This window comes from Pararge aegeria, chromosome 19, assembly GCF_905163445.1.
Source record: "Pararge aegeria chromosome 19, ilParAegt1.1, whole genome shotgun sequence".
Lineage (NCBI taxonomy): Eukaryota > Metazoa > Arthropoda > Insecta > Lepidoptera > Nymphalidae > Pararge > Pararge aegeria.
In genome coordinates, this window is record NC_053198.1 from 17,380,315 (window position 1) to 17,395,314 (window position 15,000).

The window sequence follows — 15,000 nt, forward strand, 5'->3', positions numbered from 1 at the left end:
TGTGTGACATACGCGGTGCAGTTGATGCCTGCAACCAGCGCATAGACGACTTGGACGGTAGACTGATAAATCTTGAGAATTCCGTCAAAGTTTCATCCAGTCACAAATGTTCCGAAATCGACAAACTTGAAGAGACGATTTGTAAACTCAAAGAGGACCTCAATGATCGGGACCAGGACCTCCTACAGTCAGATATAGAGATAACAAATCTCCCGGAAATTTGCGGGGAGAACCCAGTTCATACCGTCACGGTTATAGCGGCAAAACTGGGGATTGAACTGGATAAGAGGGATATCATCTCTGCAGAAAGAGTCGGTAAGAGTAACGAAAGTAGCTCTCAGCAAGGACCGACAAGCCGTGGTCGTCGGATTGTGGTGAGGTTGTCGAGGCCAAACCTGCGCGATGATTTTCTACGGAGTGCCCGTACTCGCCGGGGTGCCACCACTGAGGGATTAGGTCTAAACTCTCCTTCTAGAAGATTTTACGTTAATGAGAGACTTACAAGGCAAAACAAACAACTATTCTATTTAGTTCGAGAATCTGCCAAACAGAAGCAGTGGAGATACACGTGGACCAAACGTGGCAAAATCTACGCGCGTGAAGGAGAAGGCAAGCCAGCACACTATATAAAGTCAAAAAAAGACCTCGGAAAGATTTTTGGCGATATCTGAGTTGGGTCTTTGAATTTGCCAAAAAAAATGTTCATGCTTTACAAGTAATAGTTTTGTTTTTATTTCAAATTTTCATTTTTATAATTTTATGTTCAAGTGATATGGTTATGTATAAATTTTACTCTACATGTATGTATACTAAACTGCATAGGCCTAAGCTCAGCCACATACTCTTACTAGTGTGTAACGTACAACCTAACTTCCCTATGAATAATACAGGAGTTGAACTCGTTGCTGCCTCAGTTATGCGTGCACGGACTAATGCTGCCCCAATTAACCTTTGTATAACAGCATGTATATTTGTGTATATTGTATTTCCATTCGCTACTCTATTTCATGTTTATTTATTCTTATTAGACTCTCTTACAAGTGAAAACCGGCACAATTTGATCAGATATTTAAAAAATTATAAAATATATTATATTGAAATATATGTCAACAAAAGAGAAAAAAAAATTCTTTAAAGTTGGACTCTTCAATGCCGGATCCCTCGGAACTAAACATGAGGAATTTCTTGTGGCAATGAGTGAAATAGATGTCGATATCATTGCAATTAACGAAACCTGGATTCGTGAAGGGGAAGAAGGACTTGCTCCAGTGGTACCGGGATACAGGTTACTCCACAAACCGCGCCCAGCCAATGTTCGTGGCGGTCGGGGTGGAGGGGTGGGTTTTTATATAAAAAAAACAATAAAAATCAAAATATTAGACCACCCTAATCTTCAACCGGTAGAGCAAATGTGGCTCACAACAAAAATAAATGGTAAACGAATCACTATAGGCTCAGCGTATAGACCCCCCTGGCAGGACGTTAATTTATTTCTGGAGGCGCTGACTCAGTCTGTGACCAACTTCTCGGATTGTGACAATATTGTGCTGCTGGGTGACTTCAATATTAATCTATTGAACCCATACGATAATAAATCTAAGCTATTCAATGATTTTATTCAGTGCGTAAATCTAGCGCAACTGGTCACTGATCCTACTCATTACACTGACCATAGTAAAACTCTTATAGACTTGTTTTGTACTGATGCAAAAGTACGGGAAGTCTCAGTTAAACATATCCCAGAATTAGGAAACCACGCTATGATTATAGCATCGTTAAATATGAAAAAAGATAAAATTAAACCTAGCTGGGCTATTGTAAGGCCACTACAGGATATTGATCATCATCTGTTTAACCAACATTTAAATAATATTCCCTGGATAGATATTAATGATATTAGTGACATTAACAACTTGGTGTCATCTTTCAATAATTATTTATTAAACATATTTGACGTCCACGCTTCGTATAGGAGAGTAGTTATAAAAGAGCAGAATTGCCCATGGATAACATTCACTTTAAAATCGATGATGAGGTTACGAAATGAGAGTCACACTAGATATAAATCAACAAAAAAAGAATCACACAAAAAATACTACAAAGACCTAAAAAAAACCGTTAATGAAGCTATGGAGGCGGAAAAATGCGCATATTATAAATATTACATAAATTTGCATAGTAGAAACCCAGTAATCATGTGGAAACATTTTAAAAATATTCTGGTAATTAATAAGAAGAAGGATCACCATTTACCTACATCCCTGAGCAATCCCGACATACTTAATAACCATTTCTTAGATGTCCCGTATAACACCACCACAAAGCTATCTACATACACATATTTCGAATTCCAAAGGTTTAACAACAATGACTCTTTTAGTCTTAGAACAACAAACGAGGATGAAGTCTTAAAAATTATTAAAGGACTAAAGTCTAATGCAATAGGTTCGGATCTTATCTCCTTAGATATGTTGCTACTGACACTCCCGCAAAGCCTTAGCACTTTAACAAGCATGATAAATAGGTCCATACTTACATCAACATTCCCAGACGCATGGAAAATAGCTATAGTAAAGCCACTTCCAAAAATTGACAGCCCTTCCAACTTCAAAGATCTCAGACCCATAAGTATACTGCCATGTTTATCAAAAATTTTGGAAAAGGTAGTATGTAAGCAAGTCTCCGATTATATTGAAAAGAAAAATATTTTACCAGAATTCCAATCGGGCTTTCGCAAAAGCCATAGTACAACTACTGCCGTCATGGACGTAATTGATAATATCCTCACTGCACAAGATCAAGGCATGGGAACTATACTAGTCCTACTAGACTTTTCTAGGGCTTTCGACTCAATAAATACTTCATTACTTCTATCTAAGTTGGCCTATTACGGATTTACTAACAACACAGTAAAATGGTTTGACAGCTACTTTAAGAATCGGAAACAATTTGTCGAAATAAATCAAGTTAATGGCAATAAGTTGGCCTCTGTCTCGTCTCCAGTACTCAGAGGAGTTCCTCAAGGATCAGTCTTGAGTCCTATACTCTTCGCACTGTACACTGCAGACATGGTCCGCTCCATCAAACATTGCAAATTTCACCTATACGCAGATGACGTTCAGCTGTATCACTCATTTCATCCACTAGACACAAATGAAGCTGTAATAAAAATATCGCAGGACCTTGAAAATATATCAAACTGGTCTCAAATAAACTCTCTCAATCTCAATCCTCAAAAAACAAAACTGATGATTTTAGGATCTAAATGTACAGTCGGTAAGATTGAAGCGTATATGCCGTCCATAAAAATTAAAGACGACGTAGTGGAAAGAGTTTATGAGGCCAGAAACTTAGGGGTAATATTTGACGCTAACTTACACTTTGAAACTCATATTAGAAATATAGTCAAAAACAGCTTATATAGGTTAAAAGTTCTATATAAAATGCGCCAATACCTCAACACCGACGTTAGAATACAGTTATGTGAAGCTCTAGTCCTCTCAAAACTTAACTATGCTGATACTGTTTACGGGCCATGTATGTTGGCCAGATCAGCAAAGTTAGTGCAAAGAGTCCAAAACGCCTGCGCCAGATTTTGTTTTTCTATAGCTCCTCGTTCTCATGTCAGCCCTTATATTAATAGCGCAAATATGCTAAACATGGAGTCTCGACGTAGACTCCATTTAGCTACTATGCTGTTTGGCATAATGTCCACAGGCAAACCAGCATATTTGCGTTCAAAAATAAAATGGGCTCACGAAAATGGAAAACGTAGCACAAGGTCTGCGCCTCGGATCTCAATGCCATGGCATAAAACTGCTGCTTTTCGTGGTACTTTTAAGTACTCTGCCTGTAAGGTCTGGAATGACCTTCCACCTCCAGCCCGTATGAGGAAGTCAATGATTTCGTTCAAGAATGCCATTAAAAAGGTATTTTTGGATAATCAAAAAACTCATCAATAAAAAGACATTCCGGATCTTTCAGACTAATTGCTTGTTGTCGGGCTTACGCGTAACATCTGTTTATATATATATATATATATATTTTTCCTTTTATGTGGTGGTGGTTCTATTGTATCGTTTGATAATTTTATATATATATTATTTTACTTTATTTTTCCGTATACTTCCTCTTCTTGTCAAGTTCACTTCGCTTCTTTTTAAACTTTTCCCGGCAAATCCGTGACGCCAATCAAGGCTATACCTGAAAATCAGCGCTGCAGTTGTCAAATACTGCAGCAACATGCTGAGGTAGCAGCCTTTTCAGCTGAAGCACCTTTCGATAAGGCATTTACTTTGTAAAATAGTGTATAATTAGTTTGAATGTAATTAGTTTTCATTAGTTTACTTATGTGTGGAAGCTGAATAAAGTTTATTATTATTATTATTATTATTATTATTGTTCCTTGTTTGAAAATCAAATATATGTAGACGCCGCGCGTTTCGATCCACGAACCGGACAGGGGGCAGTTCAGTCTCCCTAGTCGAAACCGTATATAGTAAGTACCACTGGCGAGGTGTTTAATACACGAACTGACTGACTATACACTGAAAAATATTTCGTTATATTCCTTTTTGTTAATTTGTTTTACGGTGGAAAATGGAATTTTTTTTTAATATTATCACAACAGAATTCTTTAAGGATTAAAATTAAAAATAAAAAAAAACATAGTAGCAGCGCGGTACGGTAAGATTCGATACACGAACTGGAAGTCTCCCTTCTAAGATTATTACGACACTTGCGTGTGCGCGCTAATGCACCGTCCGTCTAAACCAAGCCCACGCCCACGCCCACGCCCACGCCTGCGCCTTTTTTTTATGACTATTATTACTAAGGGGAAGTTTAATAATGTCATCATTATAAAATTACTAATAACATTCACTCTAGGTAAACAAAGGCAGGGCGGTGCGGTGCGGTGCGGTGCGGCGCGTTTCGATTCACGAACATGACGGGAGAGATGAGACTCTGGCGGTCGGGTGTGAATTAATACACGAACTGTTTGTCACCGCCGTCCGTATTATATACAATGCACGAACGCACACGCACCTGCCAGCCTTAATAGTGAGAGTGGGCGTGGGCGTGGGCGTGGGCATGGGCGTTGGATTGGTAGAGGGGGTGGGCGTGGGCGCGCAAATGTACCGCCCCTCTGAACCACGCGGCAATCGCCCGCAAGCATCGCGCCCACGCCCACGCCCACGCCCAAGCCCACGCCCGTTCTCGTGCAAGAGGTGTTCCTGGCGGTCCCTTTTTTCCTTTAATTGGATATTAAAAAAAAAAAAACCATTTAAATATGTTTAATTTAATTTGTTCACTAACACATTAGGCCCGTCGCGCCGCGCCACTACTATATGGGGTGGAGGTGCGAAGGTGACGGCGACGGCGACGACGAAATACCAGAGTCTAAAAGGAGTAGTATGATTGCGGCGCCACGCAAAGTGGCGTTGTTCAGACTTCTCTCTCGCGTATCTCTGCGTTAGTATTGTTGTCACGTTTCGCATTTCTCTAAAAAAAGAGGTTGTTCTCTTTTTTATTATATTATATTATGTTTATTTTATTTATTTATTTATTTATTTTTATGGTATTATTTTTTAATATCATATTAATATTGTACCCCGATGAACGGCGTCGACCGACGGAATCGCGTCTGGGCAATTGTTATGGCATTAATGTGTGAGATTTTCAAGAGTGTATATTATTATCGATTGTGATATGATGTGCTCTCTCTCGGGTCGAATGTGTTAACTGTCAGAAATTCCCTCTGCGTTATTTCGTTATTACATTTCAATGTAAAATCAAACGGTCGTTAAAAGTTTATCCAGCAGCAGTTTAATATAAAAACTGTACATTCAGATGTGATATTTTTAATACAGCTCTCATAATACGGGACCGGCGTGGCGCGCTCACAATCGCAGACTGTTGCGTTCGTTTGTGCGGCTTCGCCCCCTGTGTTTTATGCGCGTGGTGTTAAAAATAATATAAAAATGGTGTTATAAAAGAAGTCTCTCAAGTACCGGGCGACGATCAAAGTGTCGTACTCGAATATGTTATAAAATCATAGCTCGCAAGAGCGTCAATGTGTGTTAAGTCTCGTTCAAAGAACCTTCAATGCTTGGGACCATGTCGCACGGCCTCCTAACGGAGGCGGTGCAACGTGAAATGTGTCCTCGTCCTCCGTGGGCGTCTGGGTTTAATAGTTCCGCTCGTCGAATGCTGACGGCGGGGCGAAACTCTCCCGTCTCGCAGCACATCATAGAATAAATTTTGTCGGGCACCGCGTCGCCGCTCTTAATAGAATGGCGCGCGACGTGCTTCGACCTTCCGTCGTGAGATGGGGCTGCAGCGCCGTGAACCGGCGCGGCGGCTCGCTCGCTACGGAAGGGGCTCGCTAACTGCGCGCCTACGTTTCCCCTTAGTTAACAGCTACGGGCGTTACGTGGCGTGAAGTATGTGGATAGCTCCCTGGTTGATCCTGCCAGTAGTTATATGCTTGTCTCAAAGATTAAGCCATGCATGTCTCAGTGCAAGCCGTATTAAGGCGATACCGCGAATGGCTCAATATATCAGTTTTGGTTCCTTAGATCTTACTCAGTTACTTGGATAACTGTGGTAATTCTAGAGCTAATACATGCAATCAGAACTCTGACCAGTGATGGGACGAGCGCTTTTATTAGATCAAAACCAATCGACGGAGGGCCTCGCGTCCGAAGTCGTTAATTTTGATGAATCTGGATAACTTTTGCCGATCGCATGGTCCAGTACCGGCGACGCATCTTTCAAATGTCTGCCTTATCAACTTTCGATGGTAGTTTCTGCGACTACCATGGTTGTCACGGGTAACGGGGAATCAGGGTTCGATTCCGGAGAGGGAGCCTGAGAAACGGCTACCACATCCAAGGAAGGCAGCAGGCGCGCAAATTACCCACTCCCGGCACGGGGAGGTAGTGACGAAAAATAACGATACGGGACTCTTACGAGGCCTCGTAATCGGAATGAGTACACTTTAAATATTTTAACGAGGAACAATTGGAGGGCAAGTCTGGTGCCAGCAGCCGCGGTAATTCCAGCTCCAATAGCGTATACTAAAATTGTTGCGGTTAAAAAGCTCGTAGTTGCATTTGTGCGCCGCGCTGTCGGTGCACCGCATCCGCGGTGATACTGACACGTCTGCGGAGCATATCGTCGGTGAGCCGGCGGTAAAACGCCGGTTCAATATCAAAATCCTATCGCGGTGCTCTTCGTTGAGTGTCGAGATGGGCCGACAATTTTACTTTGAACAAATTAGAGTGCTCAAAGCGGGCTCAAAATGCCGCTTGAATATTTCGTGCATGGAATAATAGAATATGATCTCGGTTCTATTTTGTTGGTTTTCAGAACTCCGAGGTAATGATTAATAGGGATAACTGGGGGCATTCGTATTGCGACGTTAGAGGTGAAATTCTTGGATCGTCGCAAGACGAACATCAGCGAAAGCATTTGCCAAAGGTGTTTTCATCAATCAAGAACGAAAGTTAGAGGTTCGAAGGCGATTAGATACCGCCCTAGTTCTAACCGTAAATATGTCATCTAGCGATCCGCCGACGTTACTACAATGGCTCGGCGGGCAGCTTCCGGGAAACCAAAGATTTTGGACTCCGGGGGGAGTATGGTTGCAAAGCTGAAACTTAAAGGAATTGACGGAAGGGCACCACCAGGAGTGGAGCCTGCGGCTTAATTTGACTCAACACGGGAAATCTCACCAGGCCCGGACACCGGAAGGATTGACAGATTAACAGCTCTTTCTTGATTCGGTGGGTGGTGGTGCATGGCCGTTCTTAGTTGGTGGAGCGATTTGTCTGGTTAATTCCGGTAACGAACGAGACTCTAGCCTGCTAAATAGGCGTCGTCATTTAGGTGTGCGCGGCTTCGGTCGCGCAACTCACTGGCGGCGTATTAAAATTCTTCTTAGAGGGACCGGCGTCTTCGAGGCGCACGAGATTGAGCAATAACAGGTCTGTGATGCCCTTAGATGTCCTGGGCCGCACGCGCGCTACACTGAAGGAATCAGCATGTTCTCCCTGGCCTAGAGGCCCGGGCAACCCGTTGAAACTCCTTCGTGCTGGGGATTGGGGTTTGCAATTATCCCCCATAAACGAGGAATTCCTAGTAAGCGCGAGTCATAAGCTCGCGTTGATTACGTCCCTGCCCTTTGTACACACCGCCCGTCGCTACTACCGATTGAATGATTTAGTGAGGTCTTCGGACCGACACGCGGTGGCTTCACGGCCGTCGGCGTTGCTGGGAAGTTGACCAAACTTGATCATTTAGAGGAAGTAAAAGTCGTAACAAGGTTTCCGTAGGGGAACCTGCGGAAGGATCATTAACGTGTAACGTCTGCACGGGTCGCCGCGGTAAACGCGCATGCGCACCCATGTTTGTACGATTATGTTAAAGACCAAACCAAAACAAAAACAAAAACCCGTCTAGTATAAGTATGACCGTCGCGATCGGTCCGCCGGACTGTCGGTTGCGTTCAGCTGTCGCCACAATGACACTAGCCAATATAATCGACGACACGGCGCGGTCCGTCGGTTGTCTTTACTCGGACACCCCAATATTGTTATCTTTATATCCGTTAAGATGAGAGTCGTTATGTTACGATCGCATTGGATATTATAGATGACAAAAAACGTTGTATAATAAATATACCATGAAACAGAAATGTTAAACTATTACCCTGGACGGTGGATCACTTGGCTCGCGGGTCGATGAAGAACGCAGTTAACTGCGCGTCATAGTGTGAACTGCAGGACACATTTGAACATCGACATTTCGAACGCACATTGCGGTCCGTGGAGAAACATCCAGGACCACTCCTGTCTGAGGGCCGGCTGCATAAAAACAAATACCACACTGTTCGTGGGCGCGACTCAACAACCTTTCATTAGGGCGAGACGCGCGCACGGACACATGGCGGCTCCGTGAGGCTTAGCGCCAATCGGTCCGTTTAAATATATAAAATGAAATAATGTGTGCGTGTCGTTCGAGGCGCGCCAAGCTCTCGCCGGCTCGGCGCCGTTGCCGCTAGCCCGTAGCAGCAGCCGTGGGTGCAGTAGCAGCGTCGCTACGCGCGCGCACGATCGCTTCGATCGATCGACCCTTCCGTTAACGGTTAATCGATCTAGTGTCGAACGCGATACGTGCGCTATGCGTGGCGTACGCCTGCGACGCACGCACGGTGCGGGCATGCGAAACGTGCGCTAAGACGCCTACGAGAGAGACGCGTCGCGTTAACGACACGCTCCGCGCATTATTTCGACAATGAGTTTTCGGTGTGAAGACCAACCAATTCATTTGATAACCGCACCCATAAGCGCGCTTTGTTGTTTGTAGCGTGTAGTAGTCTAATCGAATCGGTAATCTAATCTGAAAACTCCGTAGGCGGACTCGACGTCCGGACTCGCGAGGCGGCGCCGTGCGCGCTCGCGCCGAAGCGGCGCGAGAGCGAGCGGCGCCGTCTAGCTGACGGATATCGCGTCTGCCTCCACTTTTATCGTTGGCCTCAGATCAGGGAGGATCACCCGCCGAATTTAAGCATATTAGTAAGCGGAGGAAAAGAAACTAACCAGGATTTCCTTAGTAGCGGCGAGCGAACAGGAATGAGCCCAGCACTGAATCGCGCGGTTTTAACGATCGCGGGAGATGTGGTGTTCGGGAGGTTCCGCTATCTCGTCGTCGCCGCTCCTGTCCAAGTTCGTCTTGAACGGGGCCGTTTTCCCGTAGAGGGTGCCAGGCCCGTAGCGACGGAGCGAGGCGGCGAGAGGGACACTCCTCAGAGTCGGGTTGCTTGAGAGTGCAGCCCTAAGTGGGTGGTAAACTCCATCTAAGGCTAAATATTACCGCGAGACCGATAGCGAACAAGTACCGTGAGGGAAAGTTGAAAAGAACTTTGAAGAGAGAGTTCAAGAGTACGTGAAACCGTTCAGGGGTAAACCTGCGAAACTCGAATGAACGAACGGAGAGATTCATCGACATCCGGCGGCGTGCGTGCGCGCTCCTCGATGTCGCGCCTCGCCCCTCACGGGTGCCGCGGCGCGGCACGGGTCGCGTCCGTCTCAGTCCGTCGGCGTCGTGCACTTCTCTCTCAGTAATGCATCGCGACCCGTTCGACGTCGGCTTAAGCGCCGTCCGATTCGCCCAGCGGTGGGTTCGCCCTCCGCTGGACCGCGACGGTTGCCGGCCGGCTGTCGGACGGTATCAGTACGAATCGCGCACGCGCATCGCGCGCGTCCGGCCCGACGCAGCTCGCACCGTACAATGTCGCTGTCCTGCCCGAGCGCGGACAGCGACGCGGCGCAACTGTCGTCGCAGCCGTGATGTCTCGGACCGTGCGCGTCTCAGTCTGCGATGAGTCATTTTCGGGCACTCGCAGGACCCGTCTTGAAACACGGACCAAGGAGTCTAGCATGTGTGCGAGTCATTGAGTTGTCTTTGTCACAAAACTGAAAGGCGCAACGAAAGTGAACGTAGGGAGGATGGAGCGCCGGTCCCGATCGGCCTCCCGCACTCCCGAGGCGTCTCGTTTCCAATCCGTGAATGCAGGCGCGCTCCGAGCACAGATGCTGGGACCCGAAAGATGGTGAACTATGCCTGGTCAGGTCGAAGTCAGGGGAAACCCTGATGGAGGACCGTAGCGATTCTGACGTGCAAATCGATCGTCGGAACTGGGTATAGGGGCGAAAGACTAATCGAACCATCTAGTAGCTGGTTCCGTCCGAAGTTTCCCTCAGGATAGCTGGCGTCGATACAACAGTCCCATCCGGTAAAGCGAATGATTAGAGGCATTGGGGCCGAAACGACCTCAACCTATTCTCAAACTTTAAATGGGTGAGAACTCCGGCTTACTCGAACGATGAAGCCGGAGATCTGATGACGGTGCCAAGTGGGCCAATTTTGGTAAGCAGAACTGGCGCTGTGGGATGAACCAAACGTAGTGTTAAGGCGCCTAAAAAACGCTCATGGGACACCATGAAAGGCGTTGGTCGCTCATGACAGCAGGACGGTGGCCATGGAAGTCGGAATCCGCTAAGGAGTGTGCAACGACTCACCTGCCGAAGCAACCAGCCCTGAAAATGGATGGCGCTGAAGCGTTTTGCCTATACAATACCGTTACGGGCACGTGCGACGCGCTTAAGACGCGTCATTATGCCGTAACGAGTAGGACGTGCGCGGCGGAGAGCGCAGAAGGGTCTGGGCGTGAGCCCGCCTGGAGCCTCCGTCGGTGCAGATCTTGGTGGTAGTAGCAAATACTCCAGCGAGGCCCTGGAGGACTGACGTGGAGAAGGGTTTCGCGTGAACAGTAGTTGCTCGCGAGTCAGTCGATCCTAAGCTCAAGGAGAGATCTTATGTCGATGCGGCGTGTTACTTTTACTTTATTGTGATAAGCAACGCCCATTGAGCGAAAGGGAATCCGGTTCCTATTCCGGAACCCGGCAGCGGAACCGTTTCAATAATCGTTCCCTCGTTTCAAAGCGAGTGTTCGACGGGGTAACCCAAAGTGGCCTGAAGACGCCGCCGAGGGGTCCGGGAAGAGTTTTCTTTTCTGCCTGAGCGTTCGAGTTCCATGGAATCCTATAGAAGGGAGATATGGTTCGGAACGCGAAGAGCACCGCATTTGCGGCGGTGTCCGGATACTCTCTGCGGACCTTGAAAATTCAGGTGAGGGATGTACGTGGAGATGTCGCGCCGGTTCGTACCCATATCCGCAGCAGGTCTCCAAGGTGAAGAGCCTCTAGTCGATAGAATAATGTAGGTAAGGGAAGTCGGCAAATTGGATCCGTAACTTCGGAATAAGGATTGGCTCTGAGGACCGGGGCGTGTCGGGTTTGGACGGGAAGCGGATGCGGCCGGTGCCGGGCCTGGTCGATGCTCGTGCGTCTCTCGGGGCGCGCGGGCGGAATCCGGACCCGCGTTCCGGCCTTCCGCGGATCTTCCTAGCCGTAAGGCCGCGTCGGTTTCGTCTCGTGCGCGATCGGCGCGGTTCTGTACGACCGCCGTTCAACGGTCAGCTCAGAACTGGCACGGACAAGGGGAATCCGACTGTCTAATTAAAACAAAGCATTGCGATGGCCCTCGCGGGTGTTGACGCAATGTGATTTCTGCCCAGTGCTCTGAATGTCAACGTGAAGAGATTCAAGCAAGCGCGGGTAAACGGCGGGAGTAAATGTAAATGTAAAAGGTAGCCAAATGCCTCGTCATCTAATTAGTGACGCGCATGAATGGATTAACGAGATTCCCGCTGTCCCTATCTACGATACGATGATCATGCTCAAGGTTAAGCAGAGAGGTTGCCCCGAGAACCTGTACCGCATGTTATGCGGGTACTTCACCAACAGGCGGGTTGGGCTGTTCGTTGGAGGCCGGGTGAGGTGGAAGGCGTCGACTATGGGGTGTCCGCAGGGGTCCGTGCTGGGCCCAGCGCTCTGGAACGTCCTTCTCGATGACTTACTTCGGTTGCCGCTACCGGGGGGGGTTAAGGTTGTTGCGTATGCAGATGATGTCTCGGTTTTAATCGAAGCGAATACCCGCCGGGCGATCGAGGTCGCTGCCGCTGGCACCATCCGGCAGTTTGAGGACTGGGGCGTCCGCAACCGGCTTGCATTTGCACCCGGTAAGTCGCAGATGGTGGCGCTCAAGGGCAAGCTCGGGCTGCGGCCACCGGTGATCAAACTCGGTGGTAGCTCGATAAAATATGGGACACAGGTTGTCGTACTAGGCGTCACAATCGACGGCAGTCGCTCATTCGCGCCGCATGCGAGATCGATTGGTGAACGCGCGGCCAAATGTTTCGGGAAGATGTCGCGCGTGTCGACCGCTTCCTGGGGCATTCGTTACAGGGCCTTGCGCATTCTATACCGGGGCACGTTCGTTGCAACGGTCACGTATGCGGCTGCGTGTTGGGCCGAGAGGGCGTCGCTGCATGTCGTGAGGTCGCTGCTTCTCAAGGCGCAAAGGGGCCCGCTGATACTCCTGACGAAGGCGTATCGGACCGTCAGCACTTCCGCGCTGGCGGTATTGGCGGGTGTCCTGCCAGCGGACTTGGAAGTGATTCGTGCTGGCAAGACGGATTTAGCACGTGAGTCCGCGACCAAGCGGGAGTTGAGCAGTCTTAGGCGCGGTATTTGGGCCGAAGTGGAGACTATGTGGCAGCAACGCTGGGCGAGTGATGAAAGAGGCAGTCATCTCCGGCGATTCTTTCCGACGGTGGAGGGGAGACTCAGGGCAACTTGGGTCGAGCCCGACTATGCAACCTCGCAGCTCCTCACTGGCCATGGATGCTTTCGGTGGCGTCTTCATGGATTTCGGTTGTGTGAAAGTAGTGTGTGCGATTGTGGTGAGGGTGAGGAGGATGCTCACCATGTCATATGGGAGTGTAAGTTGTATGAGGACCTCCGTTGTAAGATGCTGAGTAGGATAGAGCTTGCGGAGGTGGGCCCGGTTTACTACCGGGACCTCGTTGCGACGGAGGCAAACTTCCGAGGACTGCTGGAGTTCGCGCACTCCTGGCAAAGGAGGCGCAGTGTAGTGGAGGAGGTCAGGCCTGCACGTGGGCACGGAAGGGAGGTCGAGGAATGGGAGGAGGTGTAGGAGCCGACACACGGAGGCAACAGGAGAGACTCCAGAACCAGAACGGAGGTAGAAGAAAGACACAGGCGCAGAGTGGGAGGTGGTGCTGTAGCGGAGGTGGGGGGACCTCATGTGGTGTGCTGTCCGCCCCAGAAAGGGGAGAAGGACGTAATGGGACAAGGAGATAGAAAGAAAAGAACTTGTAGGGAGTCAAGCAGGTGACCCGGGAACACGCCACGAGCAAGTACCGGGCACCCTCCCGCAGTTTCGGCCCATATAACCGCGAGGTTGGTGGGGCCATGGGAGGTGGTGGGTTGTCCCTATCTACCCTATCACTCGCTACGCATCCGCCGTGGCGATCGGACGTGTTTGCAAGTGCTCTGCATTTAAAAATTATTTTTTTTAAGTGTATTTCCTCTGTTTTTAGTGTTGTTCTATTGTGGATTCAGTGTATAGTGCTGCTATCAACATTGCAAAGGACAATTTGTGACGAAAGGACGTCGGCAAGGACCATTTCCTGCCCTTATTGTGTGTGAGATAGGACTCGTGGAGGTTAGTTTTTATTTACTTGACTGTTATTTATAATACATGTTAGTTTTTACCACGGGAAAGGACCCAGTTAATGTCTAGTGCTTAGTTTTTCCAGTCACGAGTATTGTTCATTAAAAATATAAACTCTAACAGTGATATTTCGGTACTTAAGAAAACCACGTGGTGCGCACATGGGAGCACGTGGTTTGAGAGGTTAGTTGCATCGTGCAGCATGGCTGCCTGTACGTCGGCTGTCAGTGCGCCGTCCGCCATCTTGGCAGTTGTCGTCTGACAGTGACGTTAAGTTGACATTATTCTTGACGTTTGTAGTTAAGTGTCGTATACACACTCTGACCCAAGTTGGGTCCGGACTTTGGTCGGCCCAATTTGCTCTGGTACTATTTTTTTTTTTTTTTTTATTTTAATAAATACACGAACTGGTCGATAAAATTAATCGTCAATCAGTGAGTCCATCTCCGTCATCGGAGAGCGACTGCAGCACGGAGGAGGAACAGGACCAGCCGGGGGGGGATGCGTCCTCCCCCTTCGCCCCGCGAGCGTCTCTGGCGCGTACCCCGCCAGGCTTGGTTACAGTGGACTCTCCACCGGTTCCACCCCGGAAGAATAAATCTCCGCCAGGTCAGCCACCGGTATCAATGACAGGAGGCAAGCGCCCACTAACTTCGCCGGAGGAGCGAAGACCGGCCGACAAGGTGCGCCTGTGCCGCCCGGCCACGCCTGCCCGTGTGCCCTCAATTACGGGGGCCACCTTGAGACCAGGACCGCATCAAATAAGCCGCCCTGCAACGCCGGATGCTGAGGCTGTTCCCACGGGCAGCGAACAAGGAGGTCAGGAGGGCTCTCCCA

General features: G+C 48.3%; 2 non-coding genes and 1 pseudogene across 2 annotated transcripts; all 3 read left to right on the top strand.

Moving 5' to 3' along the window:
• The first annotated feature begins 6,456 nt into the window (after window positions 1-6,456).
• Window positions 6,457-8,359, top strand: LOC120632469. Its single transcript, XR_005659140.1, has one exon. It is a non-coding gene; the product is annotated as a small subunit ribosomal RNA (ribosomal RNA).
• A 350-nt stretch (window positions 8,360-8,709) lies between these two features.
• LOC120632445 lies at window positions 8,710-8,866 on the top strand. Its single transcript, XR_005659119.1, has one exon. It is a non-coding gene; the product is annotated as a 5.8S ribosomal RNA (ribosomal RNA).
• Window positions 8,867-9,533: 667 nt separating this feature from the next.
• LOC120632429 lies at window positions 9,534-12,324 on the top strand (annotated as a pseudogene).
• The last annotated feature ends 2,676 nt before the right edge of the window (window positions 12,325-15,000 follow it).